This window comes from Polypterus senegalus, chromosome 11 (genome assembly GCF_016835505.1).
Source record: "Polypterus senegalus isolate Bchr_013 chromosome 11, ASM1683550v1, whole genome shotgun sequence".
Taxonomy (NCBI): domain Eukaryota; kingdom Metazoa; phylum Chordata; class Cladistia; order Polypteriformes; family Polypteridae; genus Polypterus; species Polypterus senegalus.
The window spans coordinates 64,676,352-64,688,095 of record NC_053164.1 but is presented as its reverse complement, the minus strand read 5'-3'; positions in this window follow the sequence as shown (position 1 = coordinate 64,688,095).

Here is an 11,744-nt window from a genome sequence, read left to right as displayed (position 1 = left end):
CAATTGTAAGTTTCCCTCCTCCTTTAATTTTCTCTGAAGATTAGCAACATGGGGGTCACAAAACAACTCTCAAATGACCTGAAGACAAAGATTGTTCACCATCATGGTTTAGGGGAAGGATACAGAAAGCTGTCCCAGAGATTGAAGCTGTCTGTGTCCACAGTTAGGAACATATTGAGGAAATGGAAGACCACAGGCTCAGTTCATGTTAAGGCTCGAAGTGGCAGACCATTAAAGATTTCGGACAGACAGAAGCGACGAATGGTGAGAACAGTCAGAGTCAACCCACAGACCAGCACCAAAGACCTACAACATCATCTTGCAGCAGATGGAGTCACTGTGCATCGTTCAACCATTCGGCGCACTTTACACAAAGAGATGTTGTATGCGAGAGTGATGCAGAGGAAGCACAAACAGAGCCGATTGAGGTCTGCTCAAGCACATTTGGACAAGCCAGCTTCATTTTGGAATAAGGTGCTGTGGACTGGTGAAACTAAAATGGAGTTATTTGGGCATAACAAGGGGCGTTATGCATGGAGGAAAAAGAACACAGCATTCCAAGAAAACACTGCTACCTACAGTAAAATATGGTGGTGGTTCCATCATGCTGTGGGGCTGTGTGGCCAGTGCAGGGACTGGGAATCTTGTCAAAGTTGAGGGATGCATGGATTCCACTCAGTATCAGCAGATTCTGGAGACCAATGTCCAGGAATCAGTGACAAAGCTGAAGCTGCTCCGGGGCTGGATCTTTCAACAAGACAACGACCCGAAACACTGCTCAAAATCCAATAAGGCATTCATGCAGAGGAACAAGTACAACGTTCTGGAATTGCCATCTCAGTCCCCAGACCTGAATAGAATTGAAAATCTTTGGTGTGAGTTAAAGAGAGCTGTCCATGCTCAGAAGCCATCAAACCTGAATGAACTCGAGATGTTTTGTAAAGAGGAATGGTCCAAAATACCTTCAACCACAATCCAGACTCTCATTGGAACCTACAGGAAGCGTTCAGAGGCTGTAATTTCTGCAAAAGGCGGATCTACTAAATATTGATTTCATTTCTTTTTTGTGGTGCCCAAATTTATGCACCTGCCTGATTTTGTTTGAACAATTATTGCACACGTTCTGTAAATCCAATAAACTTCATTTCACTTCTCAAATATCACTGTGTGTGTCTCCTATATGATAGATTTCACTGACATTTTTTATCGTAACAACCAATGATTTATGCAGGAAAATAATGACTATTAACAAGGTTGCCCAAACTTTTGCATCCCACTGTGTGTGTGTGTGTGTGTATATATATACTAGCAGAATACCCACGCTTCGGAGCGTAGAAGTAGTGTGTTAAAGAAGTTATGAAAAAGAAAAGGAAACATTTTAAAAATAACGTAAGATGATTGTTAATGTAATTGTTTTGTCATTGATATGAGTGTTGTTGTCATATCTATCTATCTATGTATGTATATATATATATATATATATTTATTTATTTATATATATATATATATTTATTTATATATATATATATATATATACTAATAAAAGGCAAAGCCCTCACTCACTCACTGACTGACTCATCACTAATTCTCCAACTTCCCGTGTAGGTAGAAGGCTGAAATTTGGCAGGCTCATTCCTTACAGCTTACTTACAAAAGTTGGGCAGGTTTCATTTCGAAATTCTACGCCTAATGGTCATAACTGGAAGGTATTTTTCTCCATTAACTGTAATGGAGTTGAGCTGGAATGACGTGGGGCGGAGTTTCGTGTGACATCATCACGCCTCCCACGTAATCACGTGAACTGACTGTCAACGCAGTACGTAGAAAACCAGGAAGACCTCCAAAAGCGCTTAAGAAAACATGCATTATATAATTGAGAAGGCAGCGAAAAACAATAAGAAGCGGAAAGTGACATATACTACCATATTCATGAGTGTTGCTGCCTCGGAAAGAAAGCAAGGTGTAAACCTAAACTTTAAATTAAGTTCATAGACAGGCTACCGCTGGCGTTTCACATGCCCACAGGTAATGCGGGATACAAGTTTAATGAGAGGACGAGGATATAAACGAGTTTTGATCACTTTGTAACTAAGTTAAAATTGTAGGTGAAGGGGTGTGCTTATGCAAATTCCGAGACTGTGTTTGTGGGGGATTGACAGTTAAGGCGGGTGGGGGAGTCACTTCATCATCTCCCCTCCCATTCATCTAATTTCGGTCTGAGCTGAGCTCCGCGGCTAATGCCGTCTTTCGAAGCAACAAAATCCACAAGTTAATACACACGCTATCTCTCGAGTTTCTCCACACTGAATCCTCCAGTCACTACTTACAAAAGGTCACATTGACAATCGTGTTAAAATCTTTCCTTTTCTTAGCACAAGCACAGCTGAGAAGCTTCGATGCATGTGCTCCATAACGCGTTAAAAATAATGCATTTAATCACACTTTGCATTACAAGCAAAGGGGAGCTTTTGTCAATGCATGATTTCCTGGTACACGGATTACATTGATCAGCGCATCCCGATTCATTTTACCCTCGCACCACCTTAGTTTGAGAAGTATGAAAAAATATGAGGTTAACACAGAAAAACAGCACCAATTCAAGCTTTATGAATAATCGATTCGCCATCAATAATTGTTTTGGTAAAGCCATCCTCCTTCCATTTTATAATTTTTCCGCCACTAGCCATGATTAAATGAACGGTAAAAAAGTAAGAGCAAAGCGAGGGTGACTTATTTAGGCAGGCATATATATGACAGCAACACTCATGACAATGTCAATCATGTTACGTTATTATTAAAATGTTTCCTTTTCTTTTTCATTACTTCTTTAACACACTACTTCTCCGCTGCGAGGCGCAGGGATTTTGCTATATATATAATATATGAATGACCTCCAAAAGCGCTGAGACTTTTGATATCATGAACGTGTCTGCAAAACTGTGGTCTCCTGCCCAGCAAAAGTCGAGCAGCCAGCGCACGCATAGCTGTGCCGGCCTTTGAGACGCTGACTGCGCTTCTGCCTTAAGTCAAAGTGAGCACTTTTAATTTTTTCATCCTCCCCCTGCGCTATAGCCCAGACAAGTGCAAACACGGACCCCTTTTCTACACCACGGCAAAATAATATTAAGGCGATTCACACTTTCTTTTGCACGTATACGATTATGAGGTCCTCAACTCGGATTATGAAGACACGCACACGAGTGGAGGACTGACAGTGCCATCACAGCCGATTAATGGCAGGGACGTCTCACCAGTCTACACAAGACCCACCGCGACTGTCCCAAAAGGCGATCATAACGCCAGCGAACACATCTCTCTATACTATATAAAAGAAAAAGGCAACTTTCCTTTCTTTACACCTTTTATCCCAAACCAAAGCCTTCTCTCTTAACAGTGCAGAGGACACAAAACTAATTTTCTTTAAATGCCGGTAAGGCACATTACCAGAGGCACAAATTTGAACGCTCACATAGAAAATGTAATTTCTATACCACAGCCGTGTAGCGCTTTCAAAAGGGATCTACTACCGAGAGATGATCCATATACATTTTAGCTGCTGTTAGTTACTTACCTGTTGTGTTACACAGTCTTTAAAATGTAGTTTACCCAACCACTCCAGTAGTGCTCAATGTACCTGTACTTCTTAAAACGTTAATGTTTTACTGTTTAATAACTTATAGACTATATTTTATTATTTTCCCTTGCACTCAGTGACCAAAGCTATACACACACATATAGACACATACAAACATACACACAAGTATATATATGTGTATATATATGTATGTATGTGTGTATATATATATATATATATATATATATATATATATATATATATATATATATATATATATATATATATACACATACATACATACACACATACATACATACATACATACATACATATATACACACACACACATATATATAATTTGTGTGTGTGTATGTATGTATGTGTGTATATATATGATGTAGATAGGTATGTATATATATATATATGTGTATATGTAGATATGAAGATATGTATGTGTATATATATATATGTGTATATATATATATATATATGTGTGTGTGTGTGTGTGTGTGTGTGTGTGTGTGTGTGTGTGTGTGTGTGTGTGTGTATATGACAGCAGCAATCCAAGCTGTGAGAAAACAGTAAAAAGGAGGCGTGTCAGGACGTCGTGGTACATTTTCTGATGCAGCTACGAAAACAACTTCGTGACGCTGCCGCCAAATACACAAAACAATTACTTTGACAATCATGTTACATTATTTTTAAAATGTTTCCTTTTCTTTTTCATAACTTCTTAAACACATGACATCGCTGCAAATGTGTTTCAAATGTGATCGCGCAATTCAGATAGAGTTGACGCGCACTACAGCCTGCATGCCTCAATAAGTCATCCTTCCCTCGCTCTTACTTTTTTACCGTTCATCTAATGAATACACTGAGTATGGCTTTACCAAAACAATCATTGATGGCGAATAAAGTATCCATTATTCGAGTATGTAGATCGGGTTATATATATATATACATATATATATATACCCGCGATATCATGAGAAGTAGTGTATTAAAAAGCTAGAAAAAAAAAAGGGAACATTTTAAAAATAACGTAACATGACTGTCAATATACAGTATTTGTTTTGTGAGTGTTACTGAGTGTTGCTGTCCTCAAGGATTTGATTATCATTATTTCTTTCAATCAGGTTCGTATTTGTAGGATGTGTTGTGTTCAAGTTACATTCCGTGTTTGTCAATCGTTGTAAAGATGACAGGTTTCATTCATCGATTCGTTTCTTACTGCATCAATAAACAGCTCGTCTTCTTCTTTATCTGAGACCTGACACACTGCATGCACAGGTTTTTACACTGTCTTCCTTTAGCGGGACATTGACTTTTCCACCGTGTGCTTTGTTTCCGCAGTAGCTGGATTTATGAATATGCTTATCAGACGCTTCATATTTTTTGCTGCCTTTTCAATTGTGTAATTCGGTTTTTGTTCAGGGCTCTTTGGAACTGTTGCTTTTTATCTGTGCACTGCGTCAGTTCACGTGAGCCACTCGGTGTACATGCATCGAAGGTTCCCAGCTGTGCTGGTGCCATCTCGTGTGATGTCTATGGCTGTATTTAATGTTACCTTAGTCCTGGCACTTAAAACTTTCTCTCGCAGTTTCGCTGAGTTTGTGCCAAACACCACCCTGACCATCTCATCTTCCTCTCCATAAGCACAGTCCTTCACCCGTGAATATTTAGTGGGAGTTTGCTATTGGATTGCCGCTGACGGACTGCCTTATATGGGCAGGCACTAAATTACAAACGCCAGCGGCAGCCTGTCTATGAACTTAATTTAAAGTGTAGGTTTACATCGTGCTTTGTTTCCGAAGTAGCAGAACTCATCAATATAGTTGTATATGTCACTCGCCGCTTCTTATTGTTTGCTGCCTTCTCAATTATATAATGCATGTTTTCTTCAGCTTTTGGAGGTCTTCCTGGTTTTCTATGTACTGCGTGATTACGTGGGAGGCGTGATAATGTCACACGAAACTCCGCCCCCACGGCGTTCAAGCTCAACTCCATTACAGTAAATGGAAAAACAGCTTCCAGTTATGACCATTACGCGTAGAATTTCGATATAAAACCTGCCCAACTTTTGTAAGGAAGCTGTAAGGAATGAACCTGCCAAATTTCAGCCTTCCACCCACACAGGAAGTTGGAGAATTAGTGATGAGTGAGTGAGTGAGGGAGTGAGGGCTTTGCCTTTTATTAGTATAGATATATATATATATATATATATATATATATATATATATATATATATATATATATATATATATATATATATATATATATATATATATATATATATATATATATATATAATAAATAAATAAAATATGTAATATGTATACACAGATATGTGCTACCAAACATGCACAAGCTTCGAGCCGCATGTAGACGGAGCTGGAGCATTTGGGCGGTAATGGAGTGAATAAACTGTGCGGGCCGTGCAGTATCGTACTCTGCCTTCAGTGTGCCATTACACTGCAGCTCAATCACCTCCATCTGAATCTGCACAGGTGCAGTTTCCACATCGACGGCAAATGGGTTGCGAAACAACTCAAAATTCTTTTTTTGTTCTTCAAATTCACCAAAGCACCGTGTGTACTCAGTGCACAGTGCACTCAGTTTATCAGCAAAGTGCGTATTTGGGAACACCGTAGTAACGACTTGGTTCATCATTACTTGGCAACAGGGAAAGTGGGGCAAGTTGCACTGGTGCATTTGTGTCTCCCATAAAAGTAGCTTCACTTGAAATCACTTTGTGATTTTGCACGGGTAAAAACGTCTGCTGAAGTGTCAGATTCTTCTTTAACTCTTCTGCTTTCTGTATCTTCTGCATTGCATTCAGGTCTTTCAAGTTATCTTGATGTTTTGTCTCATAGTGCCGTCTTAGATTAAATTCTGTAATTACAGCCACATTAGCTTCACAAGTGAGACACATGGGTTTACCGGCAATGTCAGTAAACATATACTCTGCCCCCCACGACTTTCTAGCTCAACTCCATTACAGTAAATGTAGAAAAATAGCTTCCAGTTATGACCATTATGCGTAGAATTTCAAAATGAAACTTGCCCAACTTTTGTAAGTAAGCTATAAGGAATGAGCCTGCCAAATTAGTGATGAGTGAGTGAGTGAGGGCTTTGCCTTTTATTAGTGTATATATATATTTATATATATTTATATATATATATATATATATATATATATATATATATATATATATATATATATATATATATATATATATATATATATATATATATATATATACACAGGTGCTTTTCATAAAATTAGACTCTCATGACAAAGTTGATTTATTTCGGTAATTCCATTCAAAAAGTGAAACTTGTATATTCGATTCATTCATTACACACAGAGTGATGTATTTCAAATGTTTATTTCTTTTAATTTTGATGATTATAACTGAGAACTAATGAAAGTCCCAAATTCAGTATATATATATATATATATATATATATATATATATATATATATATATATATATATATATATATATATATTTATTAAGCAACTTTACAGTGGGTTATGCCCTGCCCCTTTGAATAATCGTGACTCCCTTTGTGTACCTCAATATTGGTTGAAGTTTACACTGTCACGAGTACCTAACTGTCTGGTTTACTGGTGAAGAGAAAATGTAGCTGCGTTTTCCCAAAATTACCAAAGTTCAGCAGCTTCAACTCAAAAATGGGATTCAACAAAAGCCTGACATGTAGAAATGATTCCACAGACAAATATCTTCGTTTTTAAAAGTTTAGTTAAGTTTCAAAGTAAAACAGTTCACACAAAAAAGAGGAAAATTAAAATAGCGAAAAAGGGAAAATGAATTTTAAGAAAAGTTCAAATCTAAGCTTAATCTTGTTATATCTCAAATCGTTACTATTTACTTAAAATTTCTGAGCCATTTCAAAACGTCTCTGGACCGTTTCTAAATGGTCAGAAAACTGTATGCTTATAATAATAATAATAGATTTTATTTATATCGTGCTTTATATTTAACAATCTCAAAGTGCTACAAAATAAGAATAAAATTAACAAACAAAAAAATCTATAGAAATAGTTTAACAAAAAGCCTTTCTAAAAAGGAACACGCCCAGCCGCCTTCATTTTTCGCAGCTCGCAGGTGTACCATGGTGCTGAGCACGAAAATGAGACGGACCTAGATGTTAAAGGGGCATGAAAGTCAAGGAGACTGCTCAGAGACTGGTTGTAGAGATCAACGAGGTCATCAACAGAGCTGGAACTGGTAAGATCAGTAGAAAGAAGTTTAAGGTCCAGGGCCAAGGCATCCACATTGATGTTCTTCAAATTTCTAAAATGAATCTGCCGTTTTGGTTTGGTACGAGGGGAGAAAAAGGGTAGCTCCATTGACACTACTTTGTGGTCTGAAATACCAAGATCATAAACCTGTAAATTTCTAATTAAAGCAAAGTTTGAAATAACCAAGTCGAGTGTATGACCCCTAGAGTGTGTGGGGACATCAACATATTGTTGTAAGTTGAGGGAATCTAACAACTCAAGAAAATCAACAGTGAGATAACCTTTAGGATTATCAATATGAATATTTATATCTCCCAGGATTATGATGTTGGCAGAGGTGGCACACAGTGTTGTGAAAAGATCAGTCATTTCCGGAATAAAAGCAGAGTTAGGTTTTGGAGGTCGATAGATAAGAAGAACAGTCATGGGAAAAGGGGGCTTGCATTTAAATGCAAGACACTCGCAGGAAGATTTTACAGGTAACAAAATAGGGGACACCCCCATTACCTGACGATAGATGATGGCTAAACCACCACCACGCCCAGTGCTGCGAGCTGCTTTTAAATAACTGTAGCCAGATGGACACGCTTCATTTAAGGCAGAGTAAGCCTCTGACTGGTGCCAGGTTTCTGTTAGACACATGAAGTCAAGTCCCTTCTCCCTGATGTGTTCTTCAATCAGTGTGGATTTATTGCTGATGGATTGAGTATTAAACAATTCAAATTTGACCAGCGATTTTGGAGTAAATCTCAGTACAGGTCTCAAAACATTAAAATCCACTCCACGCAGCTTGGAATCCGCTCCACAAAATAAATCCAGCCGGGGATGTAAGGATCTCGCGGTATTTCTCACAGTGGCTCGGTTGTTTCCCACGCTAGAGTGCAGAGATCTCGCGATACTTTTAATGTTTATAGTATTTGAAACAACGCTGCTCTGATGACGCATCACACGTGTGACAGGTGACCAAAAAGATGGAATGTTAGTAGCAGAGCACTTTTGCTGTTTATTGAAAATGAACTTCCGACCAGAGCCTCTATGAATGTAACGAGGACGTCGAAGATGTCCAAGTTCTTTAATGATGTGGATGTTAATTCCAGGAGTGGTTACAGGATTTAGTCGCCGAAGTTGTAAAGTGGAATAGCTGAGCACCATTCCAACTGAAGAGGGAGAAAAAAAATACCATCCAAATAATGCCGCAAAATCCACAACAAACGGTAAAGCAGAATATCCCGACGGCAGGTGAGTAGACACAAAATCTTGATAAAACTTGATAAAAATCCGTAGAATCCACGGCAAACAATAAAACAGTATGTCCAGACAACAGGTGAATAGACAACAAAAATTTGATAAAAATGCGTAAAATCCACGACAAACAATACTACAAACTCAGACTCCGAGGGAGAAGCGGCGAACATTCAACGCCAGCGTCCTCTCCCTTCAACGTTTAACGTGATAGTGTTTACTGTCCAATCCCATTATCCCATTATCCCATTTCTAAGCTTAAAATGGGTCTTTCAAGTCTCTCTTTACTAAGCTTATTATCACACTGTTATTCAGTTATAGTAAGAAGGTTCTATCTCTTATTAATTTATAGGGGGAAAAGACTGTACCGTAAGTTATAATTATGAAAGAAATTTGTATTCTATTCAAATTAAGCAAACAATAATATGAGTTTACATTTATGCTTAATGTTTAATGATGAAAGGGGTATCACTCTTTAATTTAATATTGTTTTTTATTAGTATGCTGCTGCTGGATTATGTGAATTTCCTCTTGGGATTAATTATCTATCTATCTCTATCTATCATAGTGTGTTCAAAGGAGATAATAGGATTCCCTAACTGGGTGTAATGGAATCATTCTGGGCGTCTGTGCATCCATTCACATCTTCTTGTAGGAACATCTTCATTAACATTCTCGGAATATTCCATATAATCTCTTCTCACATCTCCACTTATTTCATTACCTTTTCTTTCTACATCTCCAGTTGCCTCATTAGTATCTTCAGATGAAGGCCCATCTGTAACCTCTGTTTTTCCTTTCTGATCCTACAATCATTAGGACTAAATGGCAGATCTTCTATAAAGTTCTCTTCCTGTAGCTCCTGCCTTTCAGGTTCAGTGTCTTTTTCCTCAATCATAGCAGAACTGAAGTTCTTGTCAATCATAAACTTTTCTCTTTCCAATCCCTCAGAAGCTCTTTCCACTTCAGTCTCAGTCAGACAGATGACACATCTACCTGTACATCATCTTTCCTTTCAGAATCATTACAAGGAATCTCCATATTACCTTTAAGAACATTAGAACAATCTAGACGAGAACAGGCCATTCAGCCCAACAAAGCTCGCCAGTCCTATCCACTTGTTTCCTCCAAGAAAACATCAAGTCGAGTTTTGAAAGTCCCTCAAGTCTTACTGTCTACCACACTACTTGGTTGCTTATTTCAAGTGTCTATCGTTCTTTGTGTAAAGAAAAACTTCCTAATGTTTGTGTGAAATGTACCCTTAACAAGTTTCCAACTGTGTCCCCGTGTTCTTGATGAACTCATTTTAAAATACAAGTCTCGATCCACTGTACTAATAATAATAATAATACATTTTATTTGAAAACGCCTTTCAAAACACTCAAGGACACTGTACACAGTAAAAAATAATAATAAAAGTAAGAAAATAAAAAGCAGGCAAAAGAGCAGGTAATTTACAAGATCATAAAACATAAAACAGTTCCAAGATAGGAAAATGGAGAAAGTTATGTGGGATAAGCTATTTTGAATAGGTGAGTTTTTAGTCTAGACTTAAAAAGAGAGAAAGAGGTGATGTTTCTTATTTCAGGAGGTAGGGAATTCCAAAGTCGAGGAGCAGAGCAACTGAAAGCCCTGTTCCCCATAGTGGCAAGACGGGGGACAGGGACAGAGAGAGAAAGAGAAGAAGAGGATCTGAGACACCGAGATGGGATGATGATCTGTACCAAATCAGAGAGATATGGAGGAGAGAGATGATGAATAGCCTTAAAAGTATACAGAAGTATTTTAAAATTAATGCGATATTTGACCGGAAGCCAATGGAGCTGCTGGAGAACAGGGGTGATGTGGTGAATAGAAGGGCTCCTGGTGATAATACGGGCAGCAGAGTTCTGAACACGTTGAAGCTTATGAATTGATTTTTGAGAAAGACCAAAAAGAAGTGAATTACAATAATCAAGCCGAGAAGTAACAAGGCTGTGAACAAGAATGGCAGTGGCCTGTGGAGTAAGAAAGGAACGGAGACGATTGATGTTACGCAACTGGAAATAAGCAGACCGAGTGACATTATTGATGTGTTAATTAAAAGACAGAGTACTGTCAAGGATGACACCCAAACTTTTCACACATGGGGAAACAGAGACCGGCAAGTTATTGATAGCAATAGAAAAACTATTAGTTCTGGATAATGTTGATTTAGAGCCTACCAGGAGAAGCTCTGATTTATTGCTGTTGAGTTTCAGAAAGTTAGAAGAGAACCATGTATTTAGTTCAGCTAAACAGAGAGTAAGGGAGGATGGGGGGAGAGCAGAATCAGGTTTGGTGGACAGATAAAGCTGGGTGTCATCAGCATAACAGTGAAACTGAATATTATATTTACGAAAAATATATCCAAGCGGAGAAGGTAGATAATGAAAAGAAGGGGCCCCAGGACAGATCCCTGGGGGACGCCAGTGACCAGAGGAAAGGACTGAGAAGTGAATGATTTCAATCGAATAAACTGAGTACGATCAGACAAGTATGATTTAAACCAGGCTAGAGGAGTATGAGAGAGACCAATTGAGACTAACCTACTAAGTAGAATGGAGTGAGAAATAGTGTCAAAAGCTGCACTCGGATCCAAAAGAATAAGAATGGAAAGTAAACCGGAGTCAGCTG